Source organism: Tursiops truncatus, chromosome 13 (assembly GCF_011762595.2).
Source record: "Tursiops truncatus isolate mTurTru1 chromosome 13, mTurTru1.mat.Y, whole genome shotgun sequence".
Classification (NCBI taxonomy): Eukaryota; Metazoa; Chordata; class Mammalia; order Artiodactyla; family Delphinidae; genus Tursiops; species Tursiops truncatus.
The window spans coordinates 36,720,357-36,747,560 of NC_047046.1; the positions used below are offsets into that span (position 1 = coordinate 36,720,357).

The 27,204-nt window shown below is 37.3% G+C and overlaps 1 long non-coding RNA gene across 1 annotated transcript in view; it reads right to left on the bottom strand.

Moving 5' to 3' along the window:
* Positions 1-27,204, bottom strand: part of LOC141276258 (uncharacterized) — a 150,265-nt gene that overhangs the window by 2,592 nt on the left and 120,469 nt on the right. The window contains exon 4 of the long non-coding RNA XR_012325527.1: positions 8,182-8,274. This is a non-coding gene — a long non-coding RNA (uncharacterized lncRNA). The remainder of the gene's footprint in view (positions 1-8,181; positions 8,275-27,204) is intronic.

The following is a 27,204-nucleotide window of genomic DNA, read 5'->3' on the forward strand; positions in this document are numbered from 1 at the left end:
TTTTGGTTTGGTTGCTCTCTTCTTTCTTTCTTTCTTTTCTTACTTTAAAAAAACTTTTCTAACAATTATTTTTTATTTTAATAACTTTGTTTTATTTTATTTGTTCTTTCTCTCTTTTTCTCCCATTTATACTGAGCTGTGTGGATGACAGGCTCTTGGTTCTCGAGCCAGGAGTCAGGACTGTGCCTCTGAGGTGGCAGAGCCAAGTTCAGGACATTGGTCCACCAGAGACCTCCAGCTCCACATAATATCAAATGGCGAAAATTTCCCAGAGATCTCGATCTCAACGCCAAGACCCAGCTCCACTCAACGACCAGCAAGCTACAGTGCTGGACACCCTATGCCAAACAACTAGCAAGACAGAAAAACAAACCCACCCATTAGCAGAGAGGCTGCCTAAAATCATAATAAGGTCACAGACACCCCAAAACACACCACCAGACGTGGACCTGCCCACCAGAAGATATGATCCAGCCTCATCCACCAAAACACATGCACCAGTCCCCTCCACCAGGAAGCCTACACAACCCAATGAACCAACCTTAGCCACTGGGGGCAGACACAAAAACAATGGGAACCTACAGCCTGCGAAAACGAGACCCTAAACACAGGAAGTTAAGCAAAATGAGAAGACAGAAAAACACACAGCAGATGAAGGAGCAAGGTAAAAACCCACTAGACCTAAAAAATGAAGAGGAAATAAGCAGTGTACCTGAAAAAGAATCCAAAATAATGATAGTAAAGATGATCCAAAATCTTGGAAATAGAATGGAGAAAATACAAGAAAAGTTTAACAAGAACCTAGAAGAACTAAAGAGCAAACAAACAGTGATGAACAACACAATAAATGAAATGAATAATTCTCTAGAAGGGATCAATATCAGAATACCTGAGGCAGAAGAATGAATAACTGACCTGGAAGATAAAATAGTGGGAATAACAACTGCAGAGCAGAATAAAGAAAAAATAATAAAAAGAATTAAGGACAGCTTCAGAGACCTCTGGGACATTAAATGCACCAACATTCGAATTATAGGGATCCCAGAAGAAGAAGAGAAAAAGAAAGGGACTGAGAAAATATTTGAAGAGATTATAGTTGAAAATTTCTCTAATATGGGAAAGGAAATAGTAAATCAAGTCCAGGAAGCCCAGAGACTCCCATACAGGATAAATCCAAGTAGAAACATGCCAAGACACATATTAATGAAACTATCAAAACTTAAATACAAAGAAAAAATATTAAAAGCAGCAAGGGAAAAACAACAAATAACACACAAAGGAATCCCCATAATGTTAACAGGTGATCTTTCAGCAGAAACTCTGCAAGCCAGAAAGCAGTGGAGGACACATTTAAAGTGATGAAGGAGGAAAACCTACAAACAAGATTCTACCCAGCAAGGATCTCATTCAGATTTGACAGAGAAATTAAAACCTTTACAAACAAGCAACAGCTAAGAGAATTCAGCACCATCAAACCAGCTGTACAACAAATACTAAAGCAACTTCTCTAGGCAGGAAAATAAAAAGGAAGAGACCTACAATGACAAACCCAAAACAATTATGAAAATGGTAATAGGAACATACATATGGATAATTACCTTAAATGTAAATGGATTAAATGCTCCAACCAAAAGACATAGACTGGCTGAATGGATACAAAAACAAGACCCATATATATGCTGTCTACAAGAGACCCACTTCAGACCTAGGGACACATACAGACTGAAAGTGAGGGGATGGAAAAAGATATTCCATGCAAATGGAAATCAAAAAAAAGCTGGAGTAGCAATTCTCATAACAGAAAAAGCAGACTTTAAAACAAAGACTATTACAAAAGACAAAGAAGGATACTCCACAATGATCAAGGTATTGATCCAAGAAAAGACATAACAATTGTAAATATTTATGCACCCAACATAGGAGCACCTCAATACATAAGGGAAATACTAACAGCCATAAAAGGGGAAATCGACAGTAACAAAATCACAGCAGGGGACTTTAACACCCCACTTTCACCATTGGATAGATCATCCAAAATGAAAATAAATAAGGAAACACAAGCTTTAAATGATACATTAAACAAGATGGACTTAATTGATATTTATAGGACATTCCGTCCAAAAACAACAGAATACACTTTTTTCTCAAGTGCTCATGGAACATTCTCCAGGATAGATCATATCTTGGGTCACAAACCAAGGCTTGATAAATTTAAGAAAATTGAAATCATATCAAGTATCTTTTCTCACCACAATGCTATGAGACTAGATATCAGTTACAGGAAATATCTGTAAAAAATACAAACACATGGAGGCTAAACTGTACACTACTTAATAACCAAGAGATCACTGAAGAAATCAAAAGGGAAATCAAAAAATACCTAAAGACAAATGACAATGAAAACACAATGACCCAAAACCTATGGGATGCAGGAAAAACAGTTCTAAGACAGAATTTTATAGCATTACAAACCTACCTTAAGAAACGAGATAAATCTCAAATAAAAAGCCTAACCTTACACTTAAAGCAATTAGAGAAAGAAGAAAAAAAAAAAACCAAAGCTAGCAGAAGGAAAGAAATCATAAAGATCAGATCAGAAATAAATGGAAAAGAAATAAAGGAAATGATAGGAAAGATCAATAAAACTAAAAGCGGGTTCTTTGAGAAGATAAACAAAATTGATAAACCATTAGCCAGACTCATCAAGAAGAAAAGGGAGAAGACTCAAATCAATAGAATTAGAAATGAAAAAGGGGAAGTAACAGCTGACACTGCAGAAATACAAAGGATTATGAGAAATTACTACAAGCAACTCTATGCCATAAAATGCACAACCTGGAAGAAATGGACACATTCTTAGAAATGCACAAACTTCTGAGACTGAACCAGGAAGAAATAGAAAATATGAACACACCAATCACAAGCACTGAAATTGAAACTGTGATTAGAAATCTTCCAACAAACAAAAGTCCAGGACCAGATGGCTTCACAGGCGAATTCTATCAAACATATAGAGAAGAGCTAACATCTATCCTTCTCAAACTCTTCCAAAATATAGCAGAGGGAGGAACATTCCCAAACTCGTTCTACGAGGCCACCATCACCCTGATACCAAAACCAGACAAAGATGTTACAAAGAAAGAAAACTACAGGCCAATATCACTGATGAACATAGATGCAAATATCCTCAACAAAATACTAGCAAACAGAATCCAACAGCACATTAAAACGATCATACACCATGATCAAGTGAGGTTTATTCCAGGAATGCAAGGAGTCTTCAGTATACACAAATCAATTAATGTGATACACCATATTAACAAATTGAAGGAAAAAACCATATGATCATCTCAATAGATACAGAGAAAGATTTTGACAAAATTCAACATCCATTTATGATAAAAACCCTCTAGAAAGTAGGCATAGAGGGAACTTTCCTCAACATAATAAAGGCCATATATGACAAACCCACAGGCAACATCATTCTCAATGGTGAAAAATTAAAAACATTTCCACTAAGATCAGGAACAAGACAAGGTTGTCCTCTCTCACTATTATTCAACACAGTTTTGGAAGTTTTAGCCACAGAAATCAGAGAAGAAAAAGAAATAAAGGAATCCAAATTGGAAGGAAGAAGTTTAGTTGTCACTGTTTGCAGATGACATGATACTATACATAGAGAATCCTAAGGATTCTACCAGAAAACTACTAGAGCTACTCAATGAATTTGGTAAAGTAGCAGAATACAAAATTAATGCACAGAAATCTCTTGCATCCCTATATACTAATGATGAAAAATCTGAAAGTGAAATTAAGAAAACACTCCCAGGCTTCCCTGGTGGCGCAGTGGTTGAGAGTCCACCTGCCGATGCAGGAGACAGGGGTTCGTGCCCCAGCCCGGGAAGATCCCACATGCCGCAGAGCGGCTAGACCCGTGAGCCATGGCCACTGAGCCTGCGCGTCCGGGGCCTGTGCTCCGCAACGGGAGAGCCCACAACAGTGAGAAGCCCAAGTACTGCAAAAAAGAAAAAAAAAAAGAAAACACTTCCATTTACCATTGCAACAAAAAGAATAAAATATCTAGCAATAAACCTACCTAAGGAGACAAAAGATCTGTATGCAGAAAATTATAAGACACTAACGAAAGAAATTAAAGATGATACAAACAGTTGGAGAGATATACCACGTTCTTGGATTGGAAGATTCAACTTTGTGAAAATGACTATACTCCCCAAAGCAATCTACAGTTTCAGTGTAATCCCTATCAATCTACCAATGGCATTTTTCACAGAACAAGAAAATTTCACAATTTGTATGGAAACACAAAAGACCCCGAATAGCCAAAGCAATCTGGAGAATGAAAAATGGAGCTGGAGGTATCAGGCTCCCTGACTTCAGACTATACTACAAAGCTACAGTAATCAAGGCAGTATGGTACTGGCACAAAAGCAGAAATATAGATCAATGGAATAGTATAGAAAGCCCAGAGATGCACATATGGTCACTTTATCTTTGATAAAGGAGGCAATAATATACAGTGGAGAAAAGACAGCCTCTTCAATAAGTGGTGCTCTGAAAACTGGACAGCTGCATGTAAAAGAATGAAATTAGAACACTCCCTAACACCATACACAAAAATAAATTCAAATTGGATTAAAGACCTAAACGTAAGGCCAGAAACTATCAAACTCTTAGAGGAAAACATAAGCAGAACACTCTATGACATAAATCAAAGCAAGATCCTTTTTGACCCACCTCCTAGAGAAATGGAAATAAAAACAAAAATAAACAAATGGGACCTAATGAAACTTAAAAGCTTTTGCACAACAAAGGAAACCATAAACAAGACAAAAAGACAACACTCAGAATAGGAGAAAATTTTTGCAAATGAAGCAACTGACAAAGGATTAATCTCCAAAATTTACAAGCAGCTCATGCAGCTCAATATCATAAAAACAAACAACCCAATCCAAAAAATGGGCCGAAGACCTAAATAGACATTTCTCCAAAGAAGATATACAGATTGCCAACAAACACATGAAAGAATGCTCAACATCATTAATCATTAGAGAAATGCAAATCAAAACTACAATGCAATATCATCTCACACGGTTAGAATGACCATCATCAAAAAATCTGCTAGCAATAAATGCTGGAGAGGGTGTGGAGAAAAACAGAACCCTCTCGCACTGTTGGTGGGAATGTTAATTGATACAGCCACTGTGGAGAACAATATAGAAGTTACTTAAAAAACTAAAACTAGAACTACCAAACAACACAGCAATCCCACTACTGGGCATATACCCTGAGAAAACCATAATTCAAAAAGAGTCATGCACCAGAATGTTCATTGCAGCTCTATTTACAATAGCCAGGACATGGAAGCAACCTAAGTGTCCATCGACAGATGAATGGATAAAGAAGATGTGGCACATATATGCAATGGAATATTACTCAGCCATAAAAGGAAACGAAACTGAGTTATTTGTAGTGAGGTGGATGGACCTAGAGTCTGTCATACAGAGTGAAGTAAGTCAGAAAGAGAAAAACAAATACCATATGCTAACACATATATATGGAATCTTAAACAAAAAAATGGTCATGAAGAACCTAGGGGCAAGATGGGAATAAAGATGAAGACCTACTAGAGAATGGACTTGAGGATATGCGGAGGGGGAAGGGTAAGCTGGGACAAAGTAAGAGAGTGGCATGAACATATATACACTACCAAATGTAAAATAGCTAGTGGGAAGCAGTCGCATAGCACAGGGAGATCAGCTCGGTGCTTTGTGACCCACCAGAAGGGATGGATAGGGAGGGTGGGAGGGAGGGAGATGCAAGAGGGAAGAGACATGGGGATATATGTATATGTATAACTGATTCACTTTGTTATAAAGCAAAAACTAACACACCATTGTAAAGCAATTATTCTCCTATACTGATGTTTTAAAAAAATGGGTGAATTATATTTCAATAAAGATTTTTTTAAAAATCAGTTATATTTCTATATACTAGCAAGGAACATTAGGAAAATACATTTTTAAAAAACAATACCACGTAGTAGAAGACCAAGTGATGGAGAGGATATGGAGCAGCTAGAACCTTCTTGCATGGCTGGTGGGGGTTTATATTGGTAAAATCACCTTTGAAAACTATTTGGCAGTATCTCCTAAAACTTAATAAATGCCCAGGCTATGAACCAACAATTCCACTCCTATGTATAACATCCATGGGGGATGAGTGCTTATGTCCACAAAATCATGTTCAAGTTTGCTCATAACCACTTTAATAATAACAAGAAGTGGAAATAACCCTTATGTCCATTGAGAGTAGAGAGAATAAATAATTTGTGACTTATTCATACCTTGAATAGTACTTAGCAATTTAAAAGAATGAACTACTTTGAATGTACCACATTGTAAAACTTACTAGATATAACGCTGAGTGAACAAAACTAGATACAAATGGGCACAGCCATATGATTCCATTTATAGGAAATTCAAGACGAGGCTAAATTTAATCTATGTTGATAGAAGTCAGAAGAGGGGGCATGTGTAAATGAGAGTAAAAGTAAGACTCTCTAGGAACATGAAGAAGCTTCAGAAGTACTGCAGATATTTTATAACTTGATCTAAGTGTTTTGTAAATATGTAAAAATTGATCAAACTGTACACGTAAGATCTACGTACTGACGCTTCAAGTTTAAAATGTTTTAAAGAAAAATTTATATGGGAGCACCCTTTTAGTTGCTAGATGGGATGCTTCTCTGTTTATGGATTGCCTAATAAAGCCAATTAGCTCATTTTAAAAGTTATATGATTTAGCGTTTAATTTTTCACTCTTATGAAAGGAGGTTTTTACAATGGCAAATGCAAAAGCCAAGTGGTAGTAGATTGAGGAGTGGATACAGAGGTGAAGAAGTAGAGTCTGTGTGTGTAGACTAATCTTTCAAGATGTTTAATAATTAAAGGAAGAAAGAAGATGAACTTGAAAAGTAGGATCAAGAGAATAAACTTCTGTTACTGGTTCAAGGAAGGAGACACTGGTATATGCTTGGAAGTTAGGGGAAAGAACAGAATGCAGACAGCTGATGAAAGAACTAGAATTGATGGTTTAGCACCATGGACAGAAGCTTAAGCTTCTATGTGAGTCTCAACTCAGTCACTTATTCTTCATAACACTTTGCCCTTGCCACTTAAACTGTTCAAGATCAGTTCCTCAGCTATAAAATGGAAGGAAATGATTTTAACTTTTTATAGTGTTCACTTAATTTGAGTTCAATAAATATCTATTAAACCAATCCAAGGAGATTAGGAAGAAAAGAATTAAGAACACAGGTAGAGGAACTGAACTTATGAAATATCAGGAAGGAAGGAAATAATGGATTTTAAAAGGAAATGCTATGTTTTAAATAGCATGTGAGCAGAAAAACTAAGTTAACAGTAGATTCTTTACTTTTTCACAGTGAAACTGTCTTTTACTAAAATAGAGCCAAATTCAATGCTTACATAAGAATCCTCAAACCCTTTATAAGACTGAAGGAAATACTAAGATTCTGACTTTCCAGTATCATAATATTAGAATAGAAAAACCTATTTTCACTAGTGCTTATTTTCATTATAATCCTTTCCCCCTATGGAAAGTGAAGGGGATACCATTTGCATTCTAATAAAATGAAATATATGAATGATAATGTCAGTCTGGAATAAAACTATTCCAAACAATAGCTATTATAAAATATTGGAATTGGCAGTATTTACTGGTTTAATGTTTTTAAGCATAGAGAAACTACATTGCTTTACCGTTACGTGTGGAAACAAATTTTAAAAACCTATTAAAAAGCAAAGAAAAAGGGCTTCACTGGTGGTGCAGTGGTTGAGAGTCTGCCTGCCGATGCAGGGAACACGGGTTCATGCCCCGGTCTGGGAAGATCTCACATGCCACGGAGCGGCTGTGCCCATGAGCCATGGCTGCTGAGCCTGCGTGTCCAGAGCCTGTGCTCCGCAACGGGAGAGGCCACAACAGTGAGAAGCCCACGTACCACCAAAAAAAAAAAAAAAAAAAAAAAGCAAAGAAAGAGATAAGTGTAAATTATACCAAAGAGTTTGCCTGTTCTGAAGGCTTGGATATTCCCATATCTTGCAATTTAAAACAATTTTTAAATGTTAAATGAATGTTTACCTTTACTTATTCCTTTCATTGGGTGCAAGAGGAAAACAAATCTGGAGGTGTCTCCTTTCAACAAGGCTTTTCTTTCCCAGTTATTTCCAGATCCTAAAGGAGAGGAGTGTGACAAGCTGAGAAATGCAGGTGCAAGTAATTGACTAGGCAAGTGTTCTATTGTCATAGAAGCAAAGCACATCAAATTAATGAGGCCCACAGAGACCCAGAAGGCTGGGGCCAGTTAGAATCCTGCCTTGGCATGCTTCAGCATGTGCTCTGGGCAACCTGGCAGCCCTTTTGTTTGTATCCCAGACAACCTAAAATTTCCGGGAAAGAGAAATCATCTTCATATCCTTACTGTGTGCAAAGATAGGTCTTCATAGAGCACATGTTTAAAGCTGAAAAGTCACTATTTGAGCTCTATGCCAATTGTAGAAGAAAAATGATTCAATGAAACTTTTTTAGCTTTTTCTTGATGATGTTTGTTAGTATAAAGTGTATTGTTTAAAATGTGAAAAAGCACCTAAGAGTCAAAAAAATTGACTTCCTAATGTTGCCATTGGCCACTTTTCTCCTTGGGCAAGTCATGTTACTACCTCTCTGAGCCTCTGTTTCCTCTTCTATAAAAATGAAATAATTGGATTGATGATCTCTTCCACTCCAAAATTCTACCAAATACAAAAATGAATTTCTAAAAAAAAATTTCTGTAGTTTGAAAAATGAATTGTCTCCTTCTTTTAAAAGGTGAGCAGGGCTTCCCTGGTGGTGCAGTGGTTGAGAGTCCGCCTGCCAATGCTGGGGACACAGGCTTGTTCCCCGGTCCGGGAAGATCCCACATGCCGCGGAGCGGCTAGGCCCGTGAGCCATGGCCGCTGAGCCTGCGCGTCTGGAGCCTGTGCTCCGCAACGGGAGAGGCCACAACAGTGAGAGGCCCGCGTACCGCAAAAAAAAAAAAAAAAAAGGGTGAGCAATTGTGGGTTTTTTTGGGGGGTGGGGGCGTTGGTTTTGGTTTGTTTGTTTGTTTAACATCACTACCTCCAGCCTGAAAAGCCTGTAGATCTAAAAGAAATGGTTATGGCACAACGTTTTTAAAAATTAAGATTTCAATAATATAAGATCAATTGCATATGGACAAGAATAAGACAATAATGCATAAAAGTAGAAATAATTGCTACAGTAATGAGAAAGTTTTTTTTTCTTTTAACTGATGTTAGTTGCAATAGCGTAGAGAAAACACTCTCAGGTCTTTGACTCTTGGGAATAAACTGGTACTTCTGGGACTAGATCCAAATCTCCATTTGGCTTCTGCCTCTGTTGGCCCCAGCACACTCCATGGTAGAGGCTGATGCTGCAGCATATGCTGGAAATATTGTTGCTGCAGGTACAGATCCAGGCTCACATGGAGCTCTCTGCTTCTAGTGGTGAAGGCAACACTCCCAGGAAAACCAGAGAGTCCAGCCATGACTTGCCAAGGAAAAGAGAAAATGTATGAAGAGAGGATTTTTTTTATGGATGTCTTTCCTAAAATGAAAAGGTAAGGTTGGGTACTTGGGTAGTGAGTAAGGACCTTAAAAATTGAGTTGATTTTCTAAGGATTTAAAGTATAAGTAGAGTGGCCCAATAAGGGTTTATGCCTCTTGGAACAAAGTCAAATATAACTAGCCATGATCTCACATGAATAGTGTAATCTAAGCACATGAACAGACTGGTCCGAAATAAGAACATCGCAGGAATGATAATAACTTACCAACCTATCCCTCTGTGCCTTGGTAGAAGTGAAATGGGCTAATTAGTTGGAAAATTATTCAGTAAGTAATAAATGCTTTTAAAAATAAGGCAGGTTGTTTTCAATTACTGAAAACATAATCTCTTGTTGTTTAAGTGTTTGCTCTCTTCCTTGCTTTAGCTCTGCTAACTGGTTATGATTTAACTGCAGGAGGCAGGACTTCTGGGATGATGTTGTAACTCAGTGAAACCTCCCTCCTGGAGAGATATCTATTAAGCTGGTCAAAGTTAACAACAACAACAAAAAATTATCCAAAGTCTTTGGAGATTGGCAAAAAGGCTTACAACAAATTTAGAAGCATTTATCTAACAAAATCTATGGAAACTCAATAAGAACAGTAGGAGGCTATGGCATTTGAGAATGGGACTATACCCATCCACCACCAACTCTGCCTCTCAGAACTATTTCAGCAGGCCCAGGAGGCTCAGAAGCCAATTGGCAGTTTCCATTTCCACAGCTCTCTGTTAGAGAAGAACTATTCCGGCAGTTTCAGCAGCTAGTGGACATCAGCAGATCCCTTTCCCACAGCTCTGGGCTGCTGGGGGGCCTATATTTAGCTGTTGGTGACAGCTGGGTGGAACATATTGACTCCCACATTGACACCCACATAAGCATGAGAGCTGGTGGAGAGTGCAGCCCCCTTTTCCTGCACAGCTCTGAGCTGCTCCAGTGGGCCTGACAGCCAAGTGGCAGCTCCCATCTCTCATAGCTTCCTAGGACAGAGACCATGTGGCAGCTGGTGAATATCAGCAGTCCCCTGCCTCTCCAGCGCTGAGTTGCAGAAGATCCATCCTGGGTAGTGGCCACAGCCAGACAGTGGCACCTGTTCTTGCCTCTCCCTACCAACATACAAAAACAGTCCTGTCTTCATAGGATCTAGGTGGAGCAGCAAGTGAAGAATGAGTTCTCCATCCCCCAACCAGTTCCTTCTCCATAGGACAGAGGTTCTGCCCATGAGAGGGTCACAAAAGTCTCAAAAGACTGGCAACAACTTGTCTATGCCAAGGGACTTAACTGTAATTGAATCAGAATGTGGAACAACTAATGCCCCAGGGTTTATCAAAAACAATAAAGCAATCAGCTAGCAATTACTGGAAGCTACAGAAGGGTATGCTATGAACAGAGGAAGTCAAAGAGACCTTAGCTAAACCGACAGTTACCTCTAATAATCAAAACTGTGCCCTCTCAGAGGAGACAGAGGCTGTGCATTTCAGGGGAAACGGATCTCACTGAACTAGTCCAACCAAAGCACTAAACAAATAAAGAAGCAAACAACAACAAGCCGGTAAGTGCAAAGGATCAGTATCCAGAGTTGCCACAATGTATGTATGGAATATATGAGAGATTCAAAGAAACACAAACCCATACACAAGGCGGGGTGAGGAAAGCAGGCAACAGAAATTGTATTTGAGGGGACCCAGATGTTGGAGTTAGCAAAGACTTCAAGGCAACTATTATAAATATGTTCAAAGACCTAAAGGAAACCAGTCTTAAGGAATTAAAGGAACAAATGATGACCAAATAGAGAATATCAACAAAGAGCCAAATTATAAAGCCAAAAAAATGGCAATTCTGGAGTTGAAAAGTATGATAACCAGAAATGAATATTTCACTAGAGGGGCTCAGCAGATTTGAGGTGGCAGAAGAATCAACAAACTTGAAGATTGTTTTACAGATTGCATAATCTCTATAAACCTGAGGACAAAAAGAATGAAGAAAAAGGAATAAAGTCTCAGAGAAAGGTGGGACACCATTAAACACACTAACATATGCATAATGGGAGTACCAGAAGAAAAGAAGAAACATACATTTGCAGATAGACAAAAAATGAGAATCTGTTGTTAGCAGACCCCCCTTACAAGAAATACTAAGGGAAATTATTTAGACTAAAAGCAAGAATATCAGACAGTAATTTGAAGCCACGTGAAAAAAGAAGTGCCAGTAAAAGGTATTCTGTTGGTAATTATAAAAGATAGTTTAATTATGTGTTTTTTCACTTAACTGATTTAAAAAGCAATTGCATAAGACAATATGTATATAATTGTACTGTTGGGCCAATAACATGTAGAAATGTAATGTATTTGACAATAGTACCACAGAAGAGCTTTGTAAAAACAAAGCTATATTGGAATAAGAAAATGACACCAGATGGTAACTCAAAGCCATGAGAAGAAATTGAGAGACCCAGAAACAGTAGATAAGAAGGTTAATGTAACAAACTTTATAAATATATACTTGTCTTCCTTTCTTCTCTCAGCCCCTTTAATTTAGTTGTGGTTCTCCTTAACCATTGAGGAGCAAGAGGTGTTCCCAAACATGCCTGAAATTGTTATCACCAAATGGGACAACCATAGTACCTGCTGTACCTGAGAAACCTTAGCATTTCTATGATGTCATATAAAATATAGTCACAGACATACATAGAATATAGATATGTTTCCCCATTTTATTTACCCAATTCCTAATTAGCAAGAGTCCTCAAACATAACTACCAGACAGTTACCAATGAATACAGCCTTAGAATGACATTTATCTGGTAAGCATTAAAGCAAAATCCAAATACTATTTGCTGCCAATATGACTCATTTTTCAAAGAACATTTTCTTCTCATTTATTTCTACACATGCATGCCACTTAAGGATATAAATATGCTCTCCCATGGAGTAAATGAGCTTTCTCAATGAAAAATGGAGAACAACGTTAGTCTCACCATGTTGGTTTTCTTCTAAGATCTGGCTTTTGTCACAGTACACTATTTGTTCCCTATCATCAAAATCTGTCACACAGTATCTTGAATAATTTTGACTTTTTTAGCTTTCTCTTAACATTATAAAATAATAAGATAGCAGTTTAGACTATTCATGTTTTGGTAAACAACTAAAATATAAACTGTCTAGACTTCCAAAAGTGAGGAAAAATAGTACTCTTTAACCTAAAATTTTTCACCTCTCAGACCATCTATAATCTGATGGAGATTATACAAGCCACATATATGTTTGTTAATCCAGCAATTCATACTTTAGGAAATCTTTATATACACTTGAATAATTAGGATTTATTGGTATCATTTAAAATGGGTCCAGGTGAGAGTTGCATGGCAAGCTGAGGTTGTATTCTAACAGAGTTCTATGGAAGCAAACAAGTCTGAGAATGTTTAGAGTATCCTTTTCTTCAGAAATAAGTATAATACACACTCTTAATACACAAGACTTAATTTAGTGGTACATCATGGTCCACATGCTGAAAAATTTACTACAAATAACATCACCTCTTAGCTACTGTGCAGGGAAGTTTTACACACCTTAGCTGTATTAACCTTAACAATTCTAGTTCCTGAAGATGTAACACTCATATTTATCACCACATGCCATAACATAGATTAAGTTCCTTAGATACATTATATGTGGCTTGTATTTCAGGGGATACATCTTCAAGTTTGCTCTGGGTGTAATACATCTTCAAGTTACACTCTGGGTGTAAAAGCCACAAGTTGTGTCAACAAGGCTTTTACAAACATCTCTGAATTCCACTGAGCATCCAAATGAACGGAGCCAGCAAGCTGCCTTTCTCCAAATCCCAAAGTCCTGAGGGGCATGAGTGTTCATGAGGGTCAGTGAACTACAGATTCTGTAGAGATTTAAGAAGACAGAAGGTCAGTGGTAACTCTGAATTTAGAAAAGGATATCACACTGTTTTCCATTTGCCCTGAAGATTAAAAAGAGAAGAAGACTTGAGTAACAGATGCCAGACACAAAGAAAGCTGCCCACATTTTGAGTGACAAGATATAGGAAAAAAACTACTAAGAGCCACATTTGGAAAGTTCTACCTTTATCATAAGGAGACCGTGTCTTCTGAGAGAATTTCCAATACAATTCCTCTGTGAGATGAGTGATGGAGGAGATACACTACAGGTCTCTTCCCAATCTACAACTCAATGAAACTATCTTCAAGAGTAAGAGAAACCACAGACTACATCTGGTTTCTGAAGTCACAAGACCTTGGTAACATCAAGGTAATATCCCTGCTTTTGATACATATGCAGATAAACCTCTTCAAAATTTCTTTGTTTAACTTTAACCTTTACCACGAAGATTTCTGTCTCTCATTTAGCCTCTGCTCACTCAACTCTATGTACATCGAAAGTGGAGGGTAGGATGGAATTATATTACAATTATATTGTGATTACTATCATCACAATTATATTGTTTTCCTCCCAAGTTCATTATTTAATATCCCAAATCTAAATAATTAATAAGAAAGCATAGCTGTCATCTCTGCTCCATTAGTACAATTAACAAAAAATGGGATATTTAAAATATAATCTCCATTGTATCCACTGTAATGCAGTTATACTCCAATAAAGACGTTAAAATATATATATATATATAATCTCATTTTTATACTTATCTCTTATGGAATTTTCTTAAATTTGATTTTAGGCTGGAAAAAATGTGAAATATCAAAAAACAATTATGACCACATGCCACACAGAATACTCAAGAAGAGTGTAATAGCTTATGACCAACAAAATGCTGAGTTTCAGTGACCCACATAGAATGTTTAATACCTTTCTGAAGATATATAATCAAAGTAACAAAGGTACATCATTTTTTAGGATACACACACATTTGTCTCACTAATTTGTCTCACTAGAAAAGAACCATAAGAGTCAGTAGCAGATAAAGGAAACCTCAGGTGAATTATACTTCAAGCATTTAAAAAAAAAGACATTCTACATAACAGATGTCTTTCAACAATTTGTCAAAATTCTGAAAACTATTATATCCATGAATCTTCTTATACCCCATAATCAGAGAAAACTTCTTTAAAAGCATCTCTGTCTTATTAAAAGAGCAATTTATAATAATTTAAATCACATTACCAAAAGCCCATCATAGCTCTTTCCCTTTACATATCCTTATCTCAAACATAATTTCTACAGCTTGGCAGTGTGTAAAATCCTGTATTCTTCCCACAAAAAAAAAAAAATTATCAATTTCCTCACCATGGCATACACTATGCATCACACATCAGAGGGAAGAGCCCTCCCAATAATGAGAAAGTTTTAAATTATATTGAGTAATTTGGTATCAATTAATATTGAAGAATCTATCTAGAAGATTCATCTGAACTAATGTCCTTAACCCAGACAAGACTGCATTCATCTTCTTCCCACTTTGTCCTCACCTCCTTCTCCAGTCCTACTTTTACCTAGATTAAAAAACTCAGTTCTGGGGCTTCCCTGGTGGTGCAGTGGTTGGGAGTCCGCCTGCCGATTCGGGGGACACGGGTTCGTGCCCCGGTCCGGGAGAGTCCCACATGCCGCGGAGCGGCTGGGCCGTGGGCCATGGCCGCTGGGCCTGCGCGTCCGGAGCCTGTGCTCCGCAACGAGAGAGGCCACAACAGTGAGAGGCCCGCGTACCGCAAAAAAAAAAAAAAAAAAAAAACCAACTCAGTTCTGTTTTCCATATCCAGTACCAAATTTTACCCAAGTCTACAGATTTTGTTCTTCATTTTGGCACAGACAGCAGCAGAAAGAAAAGGCTTAACTGGCAACTTTAATCCAGTCCTCTCTTCCCACAACAAGCTCACCAACAACCCCTAATAAACATAATAAAAATAGCCAATATTCATTGAGCATATTTCTATTGGCCCTGCTCTAAATGCTTCTCCTATGTTATCTCCTTGCATCTCTATAACATCTGTACAAAATAAAGACTAATATTACCTCCATTTTATGGATGATAAAACTGAGGCACAGAGAACTTGAGAAATTTGCCCAAGGGCAAACAGCTAAGTTACAACAGAACTGGGATTTGAACGCAGGCATCATCTGGCACCAGAAACTATGTTATTACTAACTATGCTATATTGACTACTGGTTTAAAAAAAAAAAACAGAACGCTTATTATGCAAACAGTGTCGAGCCATGTGAAACAGATGTACAGTGTAAGGTAAAACAACATATTTTGCTGTAAAAAAAAAAAAAACAACTTCAAGGTAATTCCTTATCTTCTTTGTCCTAATAGATTTTTCTGATACCAAAAAGCTAACAGGTAAAGTTATTAAAATGTGCTTTTATAGACACTTCAGTGGACAAGAACTACATCAAGATCTCATTAGCACTGTCTTAACAAACCTTTTGAATAAGATGGCCAAATTTTTTGAGTGTCCTATAGACTGAATGTTTGTGTCTCCCCATCACCACCCCCTGATTCATATGTTGAAACCTAATCCCCAGTGTGATTGCATTAAGAGATAGGACCTTTAGGAGATTATTAGGTCATGAGGGTGGAGCCCTCACAAATAGGATTAGTGTCCTTACAGGAGACCCCAGAGAGCTCCCTTGCACCTTCTGCCATGTGAGGCTACAGAGAGAAGGCAGCCGATTGTGACCCAGGAAACTGGCCTTCACCAGGTAACAAACCTACCAACACCTTCATCTTGGACTTCCCAGCCTCCAGAACTTTAAGAAATAAATATTTGTTATGTAAGCTACCTGGTCTATAGTATTTTTGGTATAGCAGCCTGAAGAGACTAAGACAGACAGAATGCATTAATTTTTTATCTTTCAATGATATCTTAGTACTGATGACAGTCAAAGAAATTGAAGTAAACTGGTGACACTGTGAAAAAGAAAATTCTGATTTACCCTGTCAGTTGTCATGGATTCACATGTGCCACATACATTGAAATCTGAAGGTTGGAGCAGGTGCAGTTGAGAGAATATAAACCAGTTGAGTCTCTGGATGACTGACTGCCTTTGCAGGGTTCCAGGATTTTTTTTTTTCTTTTTTAAATTAACAGCCAGAATGCTCCTTAAAAACAGAAATGGCCTGAGATGCAGAGCCATCTGTTATGTAAAGATAAAATAAATAGAGGGGATTTTTCAAGGCCTCAACATTTAGGGTCTTCACGGTGCTAGTGACTAGGCAACAATGCAAAGAAACATCCAGTTATAAAAAGAACTTTCTCTACCACCTTGTGCTAAGAAAGCACACCTGAGGCTCAAATATACAGAACTGGTCCCTGATATAATTTTTCTTCATTGTCTCTGCAAAGGAATGACCTTGTTGCTCCCTTATTCCATACATTCTCTCAGGCCAAAATTGCATAGCTTTATCCCCCTTCAAGAGGTTTCCCAGGCAAAAACTGATGGAGGAGTGTTTGGTATTGTGGAGAGATCATTGGCCTGGGGACTGAGAAACCAGATTCTAGTTGCAAGTCACCAAAAAGCTATGTGATCTGAGCACTCTTTGTCCAAACTGGGCCTCAGTTTCCTTTATCTGTGAAATGGGAAGACTTGCAGTAAACGAAAATGAGCTCTAAAATATCTTCCACTTTTAAAAATATTTGGTTATCCTAGACTCACAACAAATAAGGGGTCAACAACTTAACTGCAAATGCTACCTCCGAAATGACTTATGCTTAGTGATCACATTTTTAGCTGATTTAAATATCACTTCCTCAGAGAAGTCTTTGTGACCACTATATGAATGGAGCACCCTTCCCCCATCCTTATCCCTCTACTCCATTGTTTTTCTTCCTAACACTTTCACCTGATAGCATGTGTATGTCCATATTCTATCTTCCCCTTGGGGAGGGTACAGACTTGGAACTCTTTCTGTATCCTCATTACCTGGGACAGTGCCTGATATTGGTTGAAATAAAGAATTGTGTCACTACCTAATTATTCTATTTTAGCAGTCTGGTTTTTAATACACCTATTTCAAATAACAATTTAATCTCTAGTCCTTAAAACTCAAAACATTAGCATCTCTTGATTATTATATATTTCATTGTCATAAGTCAAATCAAAATGAATCTGATAAAAAAGCAAAGAAACCGGGGCTTCCCTGGTGGCACAGTGGTTAAGAATCCACCCGCCAATGCAGGGGACATGGGTTTGAGCCCTGGTCCGGGAAGATCCCATGTGCGGCGGAGCAACTAAGCCCATGCGCCACAACTACTGCGCCTGTGCTCTAGAGCCCAAGAGCCACAACTACTGAGCCCGCACGCCTAGAGCCCGTGCTCAACAAGAGAAGCCATTGCAATAAGAAGCCCATGCACCACAACAAAGAGTAGTCCCTGCTCGCCACAGCAGCAAAGACCCAATGCAGCCAAAAATAAATAAATAAATAAATAAATAAATAAAATTAATTTGTTTAAAAAAAAGCAAAAACGCCAAAAAAGGTTTTCATTGGATTAGTGCTGGAAATAAAAGTAGCTTTGAAGTTGGAAAAATGTTGTTTGACTCTGGTTCTCAAGGTTTTTGTTTTTTTCCCTTACCAGTTCAGTTGGACAGATACTTCTTGACAGTCAACCATGAGGTAGGTACTAGAAGGTCAAAGATGAGTAAGACATGATCTATACCTTACGTGTAGAGTTCAGTAGGAATAACAAAGAAATAGACCACTTACGTTACTTCAGGAACAGACAAAAGAGGAATTTAGAATAAATGGAGCCTTCTGAAATGTGTAGTTCTGGAAACATAACCAGTCTACTTTTCAAATTTTTATATAAGAGCAATTTCTTCCTACATAGATGTGTGAAACCTCAAATAGAAAAATGCTTCATTATTTAGCAAGGTTAAAATTTTCTTTTGCTTCTATATATGATTTTTACTATGCATTTTAGTACCCAATTTGTTCACATTAGTTTAAATCAGTCCCATTAATGATGTTGGAGGAGATTAATATTGCAGTAATTTCCATGCTGGGTATTTTATGGGAGAGCAGAAAAAGCACCATGAAAACAATGGAGGGTACAAACACTCTTGTTGACTTAGATGGTTTTTCCTTCACTTTTCTCATTTTGTAGATGCTTAGCACACCCATCATATACTATTCAAGGGGAAAAATTTAATTACAGTCTATAAATAATAGTTATAACATATGACGTATAATTACATATACTGTATATAATTAATTATAAATCTAGACTACAATTCAAATTATATTTAATTTCTAATGCATTTTGCCACTTATTAAGAATTATAGTAAAAGAGATAAGATGGAATTCCTGCTAAAATTAGGGATTTGTGGATTTCAATTATGTCTCTAGAATTACCATGAATAGAGGAAAAAGGCAAAATCTGGAAATTCTAGTCCTAGGTGGCTAGTACAGTCACCCTTAGAAGGGCCTTTTAACTTCTCTCAGCCTAAGTTTCTTCATCTGGGGGAGAAAAAAGAAAGAGAGGTTGAAGAAGATAATTTCCATGGTTTCTTCAAGTTCTAAGTGTTCTAAGCATGTGTTACGAATAATTAAAAACTTGCTATTATCTCTCCAAATAATTGAAGTACAAACCACTACTTGTGGTCTGTGAGTGATCCAGACTTTTCCCTGTGTAAACATCATCAGCAGTATTATTCAAGGTAAGTTACTTTTGTGGAAATACAAACCTTACAACATAGAAAACTTTTTAAAACATTAAAACTTACCTATCAAAACAAGTTAAATAAGGCTACTGGCTATCAAAAGATGGCATAGGGCTTCCCTGGTGGCACAGTGGTTGAGAGTCTGCCTGCCGATGCAGGGGACACGGGTTCGTGCCCCGGTCCGGAAAGATCCCACATGCTGCAGAGCAGCTAGGACCGTGAGCCATGGCCGCTGGGCCTGTGCGTCCGGAGCCTGTGCTCCGCAACAGGAGAGGCCACAACAGTGAGTGGCCCGCGTACCGCAAAAAAAAAAAGGCATATACTAGTGGTGTCCAAACCTGGGTAGTAATCAGAATCACTAGGAATTTTTTTTTTTTTAACGGAATCAGAGTGTCTCATCATGGGGCCCAGGATTTTTTTTTCTTTTAATTTCCTCCTGTGATTTTGATGTGTAGTCAAATCTGTGAACCGCTGTTATAAACAATAAATGTTATGAGTTCTGAACACTGAGGGACCCCTGTGCTCTAAATTAGTTTGGGAAAGCTAATAATCATGTTTATTATTGAAATTGATTTATAATTTTTTCTTGATCAGCCAGTAATTGTACAAACAAAACTGAGAGTAGTAATTCCTTAGGGGTACAATAATCAACCAGACTTTTCATACAAGTGAATTGCATTCAAACAGACTCATATATTCTCCCTCAAATCTCATAACAATAATAAGTATTACACCTTATATCAGTATAGTGTTTTATGGATTATATTGTGCTCCACATGAATTTTCATTTGAACCTTAGTTATGTTATACCCATTTTAAAAATCAGGAAATTAAATCTCAGAGATAATCATTCCAGGATCACACAAATAAGTAGAAGCTTAAGTTTAAACAAAAGCTTTTCTGACTCTAAATGCTTCTTATCTAATCTCATAAACAGTAAAACCTGTTCTCGACATAAGATACCATCTAAAGCCGTACCATATTAAACTACTGTTTTTATAACTTAAGTTTATATTTAATTTAGGCAGGTAAGAAATTTTTTCTCAAAGACTTGCATATACTTTTAATTTATATGACTTCTAAGTCAGAATCACTCTTACCTCAACAGCTCAAAATTAATATTCAGAGTGATCTTAATTCTACTTTTTTAAGCTCCATCCAAAAACCTGGGGAAAACTCTCTGCTAGGCATGACAGTGGGTGAAAACGATCTCTCCCATTAGGAAGCAAACAAGCCTGAATGCCACAGGAGAAAGTTTTATAAATAAAAACAGAAAACCAAAAACTGTAGCTGTCATCCAAGAGAAAATTCCACAGGGTCATCCTTTAATAAGAGCAGAGCTCCTGAGACAGAACAGAAGAGCACAAACTTTGGAGTCAGATGAACTTGGGTTTAAATGCAGGCTGTGCCACTTAATAGTTATGTCTGCTTGGGCAAGTCATCTTACAAATGGAGATATATAAGATATATCCTATTGTACTAGTTTTCTATCTCTGCTGTAACAAATTACCACAAATTTAGCAGTTTAACAACACAAATTTATCTTGCAGTTCTGCGAGTCAGAAGTCTGAAGCAGATCTCACTGGACTAAAATAAAAGGTTGTCAGGGCTGCATTCCTTTTGGAAGCTGTAGGCCGAATCCATTTCCTTGCCTTTTCCAGCCTCTAGAGAATGCCTGCATTCCTTGGTTTGAGGCCATGTACATCTTCCAAGCCAGCAGTGACTGGTCAAGTCTTTCTCTCTCTGCATCATTCTGACACTGGCTCTACTACCTCCCTCCTCCACCTTGAAGGATCCTTGTGATTGGGCCCACCTGGATAATCCAGAATAACCTCCCTATTTTAAGGTCAGCAGATTAATAACCTTTATTCTATCTTCAACCTCAATTCCCCTTTACCATGTAATAGAACATAATCATTCACAGGTTTCAGGAGATACAAAATATTAAGATGCAGAGGCAAATCAGAGAGAGGTCTGAGATTTTGTCTGGCACCCTAGGTTCCTTCCTACTTTGGATATGTACTCTTTGGCCCAGAATAATAGATGGGATCTCTAAGGAAACTACACATAGTGGGGAGTATTTAAGTATGAAAGATCTCCATTTTATTCCCCCAGATAGTTGTATGACATTTGCCAGGGAGCCATGCCTGTTAAATTCATAAGATTGTTGGTTGGGGTGTTTTTTTAATTGTTTGTTTGTTTGTTTGTTTTAGGATATATCTAAGGACTCAGTCACTTTTCCATTTGTCCAAAAATTAAATATAGATGATCTCTTCTGTGTTCTGGGTTTTACTGAAAAATATAAAAAATCCTCTAGAGTCTGACAAAGCAGGATTTTTTTAGGACTGTCATTGGGATCAAAATGCCTAGGTTTTCATTTCATTTACTGGTAAATAATAAGAATCTTTCTAAGTGTTCATTTCCTGGTCTGTAAAATAAAAATACTAATGACTGTGTTACATGTTTACTGTAAGGACAGAAATCATCTTAAATTACCTAATACCATTTTCAGCACATATTGGCACACAATAAGTGGTAGTCATTATTTTACCCTATAGAATAGATGTTTCTACCCCTTGACACTGTCCCAATTGACTTCAGTTTTATTGCCTCTGCTTAATTTAGCCATACTTAAGTTCAAAGCCTCCAGGAATAAAGTCTTCATGTTTTTTAGGGGAATAAAGTCCTCCTCCTCCTCTAGAGTTTACTTTCTGCTCTGAGGAATAGGATGTCAGTACCAGCAACTTTATAGATATGGAACAAAAGTGGTGATTTACCCATGATATTCTTCAAAACTGGCCTGGTGCTCCTTTTCCAAAGTACTACTCCCTGCTCTCTCAAGGACTCCAAGAGTTTATCCATTGTCTTGCAGCTCATTTCTCTTGAGCCGTAGATGAGATTAACAAACCTGTCTTACCATGACATGTATAACCACCACCCCAAATCTGATTTCCTTCTAAGCATGTTCCAAAACTAGCCTACCTTGAGACCTTATAATTTTTCTAGGAAAGAGCACATGATTCTTGCATCTAGACAACTAAGGTTACTTATCCAAATAAACTTAGCCTCAAAACTGTTAGCATAGGGAAGGAAAGTCAAGTGAGATAGTAAGACAGGTAAATAATATAGTAAATTCTCAAATATTAACAAATGTGAAGAGACATTTATTATTGTTTTCTGTTCCCCTTTTTCTGGCACAGAAATGACTCCCTTAATATGTACCAATCATTGTACCAGATCCTTTTGTCATACACTTGTTTAAAGTTGGAATTTGGCCAAAGTCAAGCTAATCAAGTTTCCAACATAACCACTAGTCTGAAGTCTTCATGGCCATATATAGAGCCACAGGCCACTGCCAAATGACTAGTCTGATCCCTCATCAGTCAAATTCCCAGAAAGAGAATATGATCGTCCATTATCAAGTAAACGCATTGAGTGGTTTTGGGTCAGGTGTCCATCTCTATCCAATATTGAGTTGAACAGTGAAATTGCAAAAAGAACTAGGAGTTGCCAAAAAAAAAAAAATCTTTTAGAACTGTAATCCTAAAATTGAATGAATAAACAGTATTAAATAAAATGCATCTGAATAGAAAGTGTAACTCACATAGTGGTTTGAAGTTGACTGATATTGCTTAAAATAAAAGGATAATCAAAGGTTCTTTGATTTTAGTAGCATAGCATAGCCGTGGCTATGAATTACTTGAAAGTAAACTATGAATGCATGTTCCCAGGACCAGGCTATGTCAGAAGTATTTCCTGAAGGAGTTAGTCTTCCATGTGATACTTCCAGCAAAACATTCCCTGCCAATAATGGCTGGTTTTCCATAAGAATTGAATATTACCTCTCCCCTTCCACCAGGTGAATAGACAGAAGACAGCAGATAGCTGAGGGTAGGAATGCCACCAGCAAGGACAAGGAAGCCCTTGCAATAAAACCAAAAGAGTGGGGTCCTTAACAACCAGCAAAGCCCTGGCTTTGACCCAAAAGGGTCTAGAGTGAGAACATTAAAGTCCCAACAATTTACCTAGAAACAGGAACCTCAATTCTCTAGAGGCCAACAGCCAGAGTTTCTGAAGAAGTAGATCAAGACATTGTGAAATGGATCCAGAAATTAGGATAAAGGAGGATCCCACAGAACTGGGCCAACAGAACAACATGTGCTGCATTAAGGATGACTGGCCAGTGAAGAGATGCCAACTTTCCAGGTAAAAAAAGGTTTTGATGGTCTAAAAAGCTCACAATGTAAGCAAAAGACATGCAGACAGCTATGTCTGCTTTGTAAACATTAGTTGTAACACCCCACAAATTGTGTGAATCAAATAATTCTCTTACAATCTCTTTTGCTAGAAGGTACTGCCTTAAGTATCTTATTAGGTATTGTGGAACCTAAAACAGCTAAAATCTAAGTGGACCTAACCAGTGATATCCTTTCTGTATTGGTGTGCATGTAAAAACTGAATAATCCTAATTGATTCTACCTTTGCTCCCACCTGCTGGGTACAAAAAATAGGTTAAAATTTGCTAAGAGGGTAGATCTTACGTAAGTGCTCTTACCACACACACACACACACACACACACACACACACACACACACAAATGATAATAAAGGGGGCAGGAGGAAACTGAGAGGTGACAAATATGTTTATGACCTGATGGTAGTGATGGTTTCATGGGTATATACTTATCCCCAAACTCAAGTTGTATACATTAAATATACACAGCTTTTGGAATGTCAATCGTATCTCAGTAAAGTGGTTTTTAAAATGAAGAGTCATCCAGGAAATGTTCTGTCTCTCTTCCTGGTAACTAAAGAACAGTTACTTATAATTTCTTCTCACGTTTTTTTCAGCTGGGATATCTTAGGTAACAGGAATCGTTGCTTATTGCCTTATACAATGCATTTCTATGAAATGAAACATCATTTATCACCTTGGATAGAGACTTTTTTTTAGCTGTCAATACTTTGTGTGTTACATTCCTAAGAAACAATTAAAAAAAAAAAAACTAGCCCTTGCTGGTGTGGTAAAGTCACCATCTCATGAATATATTAGTCATTGCTGCTGAGAAACTGTTGATTGTAGATATACCCAATCTGTGTACACATATGAAGCAGGACATTTATATGAATTGTTCAAATATTTTCAGATAAATAACTCCCTAACACCTTTATCCCAACACATTTCTCCTCTAGCTTGTTTTATTAATAAGCACACTTTATAGAATGCCTTTCTTCAAGTGCATGGTTAAGGAATGAGGGACATGGGGCAGGGAAGATATTGCTAGTACAAGTTGAATACATAAATACATTAATCACACAGCAGTTGACATTACAGTGTGAGAGCAGCTCAGCCCCTGACTCCTACTCCTATCAACTCAATACATATTTATCAAGGCCTTACTCTATACCTAGCACTCTGGTGAGAGGTTGCAGAGAAGAAAGAGAGAGGGAGGAAGAAAGGGAGAGAGGGAGAGTAAACACTGCCCAAGGAATGCTGCCCTAGTTGGAAGATGAGACATACATACAGGAAACAACAAAAGAACACTACTCAACTATTGCCACGTTCTTTCTTCCTCTGACCAATAATTATTAAATATTTATTTAATAATTATTAAATTATTTAATAATTATTCATTGTCTATCATTACTACTACAAGGTATCTAAGAGAATTGGGACTCAAGTCAGTTATTTTTCTCCTATTTCATAGGTCTGGAAAAAGTCTTAATAGGAGAGGAGGGGAAAAAAATAAAATTATTGGTAAAAAGAAAGTATGAGATTATCTATGATTGTCATTTTCTGTGTCATAACATTTCCATATTATCATAGAAAATCAAATAGCTTTATTGGGTATTATAACATTAAAATATATGTAAAATATGATATATAGATATTATTCTACATATACAAAAGTCTATTTTCAAGGTCATGGTTTTCTTTAAGAATCAGACTGAGTTACATATTTAGAATATAATAGATCCACAAGGTCTTTAATATTAGGCAGACCTTGATTTGAATACTAATTCCCTGAATTCCTTACTTAAGACTCATATAATCAAGGGGAGATAATTTAACTTTTCTGTGCCTCAATTTCCTCTTCTGCCAAATAAAGCTAACTACAGCTAGTTGGAAGGAAATAATGAAGATTAACGTAAGTGATATGAATAATTTCACCTAGTACAGAGCCAGGTTCATAACACGTAATTAATAAATGCCAGTTTCCCTTCCCTCTAAGCATACAGGCAAATATATGATCTAAAGCTTAAAAAGAGAAATATCCAAAAGCAGAATTTGTATGTTGTGAAAATTAAGAAGACAACACACTGCATTTAATTTAAAATATCATCGTGAAGTAGGCATTTAACTTTAGTAAACATCTGTAGGGATCTCCCTCACTATAGGCTCTTGGTACTTAGCACAGACCTCTCTTAGAGTACTTAATATTCTCTTTTCGTGATTAACTGTGTGCATGTCTGTCTCTTCCATCCTATAATGAGCTCTATGAGGTCGACATCCAAATCTTTTATATAACATCGCATTGTTAAATGACTGCAGGCACATGTGAATGAACAAATGCATAAAAACCAGGAGATAGGAATTCAGAAACCATCTCTGTATGAATAAGATGCACTGCTATACAGCAATGAGAGCCTATGAACTTACTACCTAACCACAAAAATGAAATAAAGTCTAAGTAAAAAAATAAAGACATCTCAATAATGAGGAAAATTCTTGTGTTAGAATATTAAGTGGGAAAAGTAAATTTTGTATATCTGGAATGATAACTATGTTGAATTTTTTAACTACATAGTGAAGAAAAAGAAAGAAACACAATAAATATTAGTGGTCAAGATCAATCACTGCCTCTTAAAGGACACTTTAAATGCTCATCTTATTTTGATCTCTCTCAATTTGACCTTGACATTTTCTTCTCACTGTACACATTTTTCCTGGACAATCTTCCTTACTCATCTATTCAATCAACATATTATTACTTAAGTGCCTCCCATGTGCCAAGCATCCGGCTAGACACTGGATACACAAAAGGGAATTAGATGAGCAAAATCCCTGCCCTCACTGATCATGCCAGGAAGACAGGCATTTTAGGAGAGTGTTGAGGGCCAGCGGACTCAGGACAGTGTGTGAGGAGAGGACCTCACTCACTTGGGGAGCAGAGAAAGCCTCTTGGAGAAGTAACTTTCAAGCTGAATCACCAAATATAAAGCCTTAAGAGGAAGTGAGGAGGAAATCAGTGGGGGCAGAGGGGGCATTTCATTGCTTTACTGCCATCTATACACTAATCTCTCTCAGATGTGTATTTCTAGCCCAGAAGATTCTTATTACCCCCAAGCTCATATGTGGCCTTCAACCACCTTATACCCAACATGTCTGAACTGAAATCCTTTGTCTCCATTTCCTCCTCTGCATTCAAAAACAAGAGGAGACGAAGGCCACACTTACTTAATATTTCCAATCCTTCCACTCACCCGATCCAGAAAGCTTACTGTTCTACATTCCTCTCCCTCATCCTCCATATCTATGGGTCACTAAATACTATTCTAACACTTCATCTCTCAAAACTCTTCATTCCACAGTCGAAGTTCCTATCCAGGTCCTCTTTTTTAAAATGGTTAATGTGGTAAATTTTGTGTATATTTTGTCACAATTTTTAAAAAAAGACAAAATAAGAAACTTACGGATGAATTGCCAGAGACCTGGAAGAAATTTCTGCCAGAAAAAAATAACTGAGGGAAAGAGTATGTGGCAAAGAGTGTCCACACCTGCTCATGTTCCCATGTTGCCACCCTACATGTTGAAGATTGCTTACTAGGAACACCTGTGTCTCCTTGCCTGTGAGATTTTTCTAGCCATGAGAGCA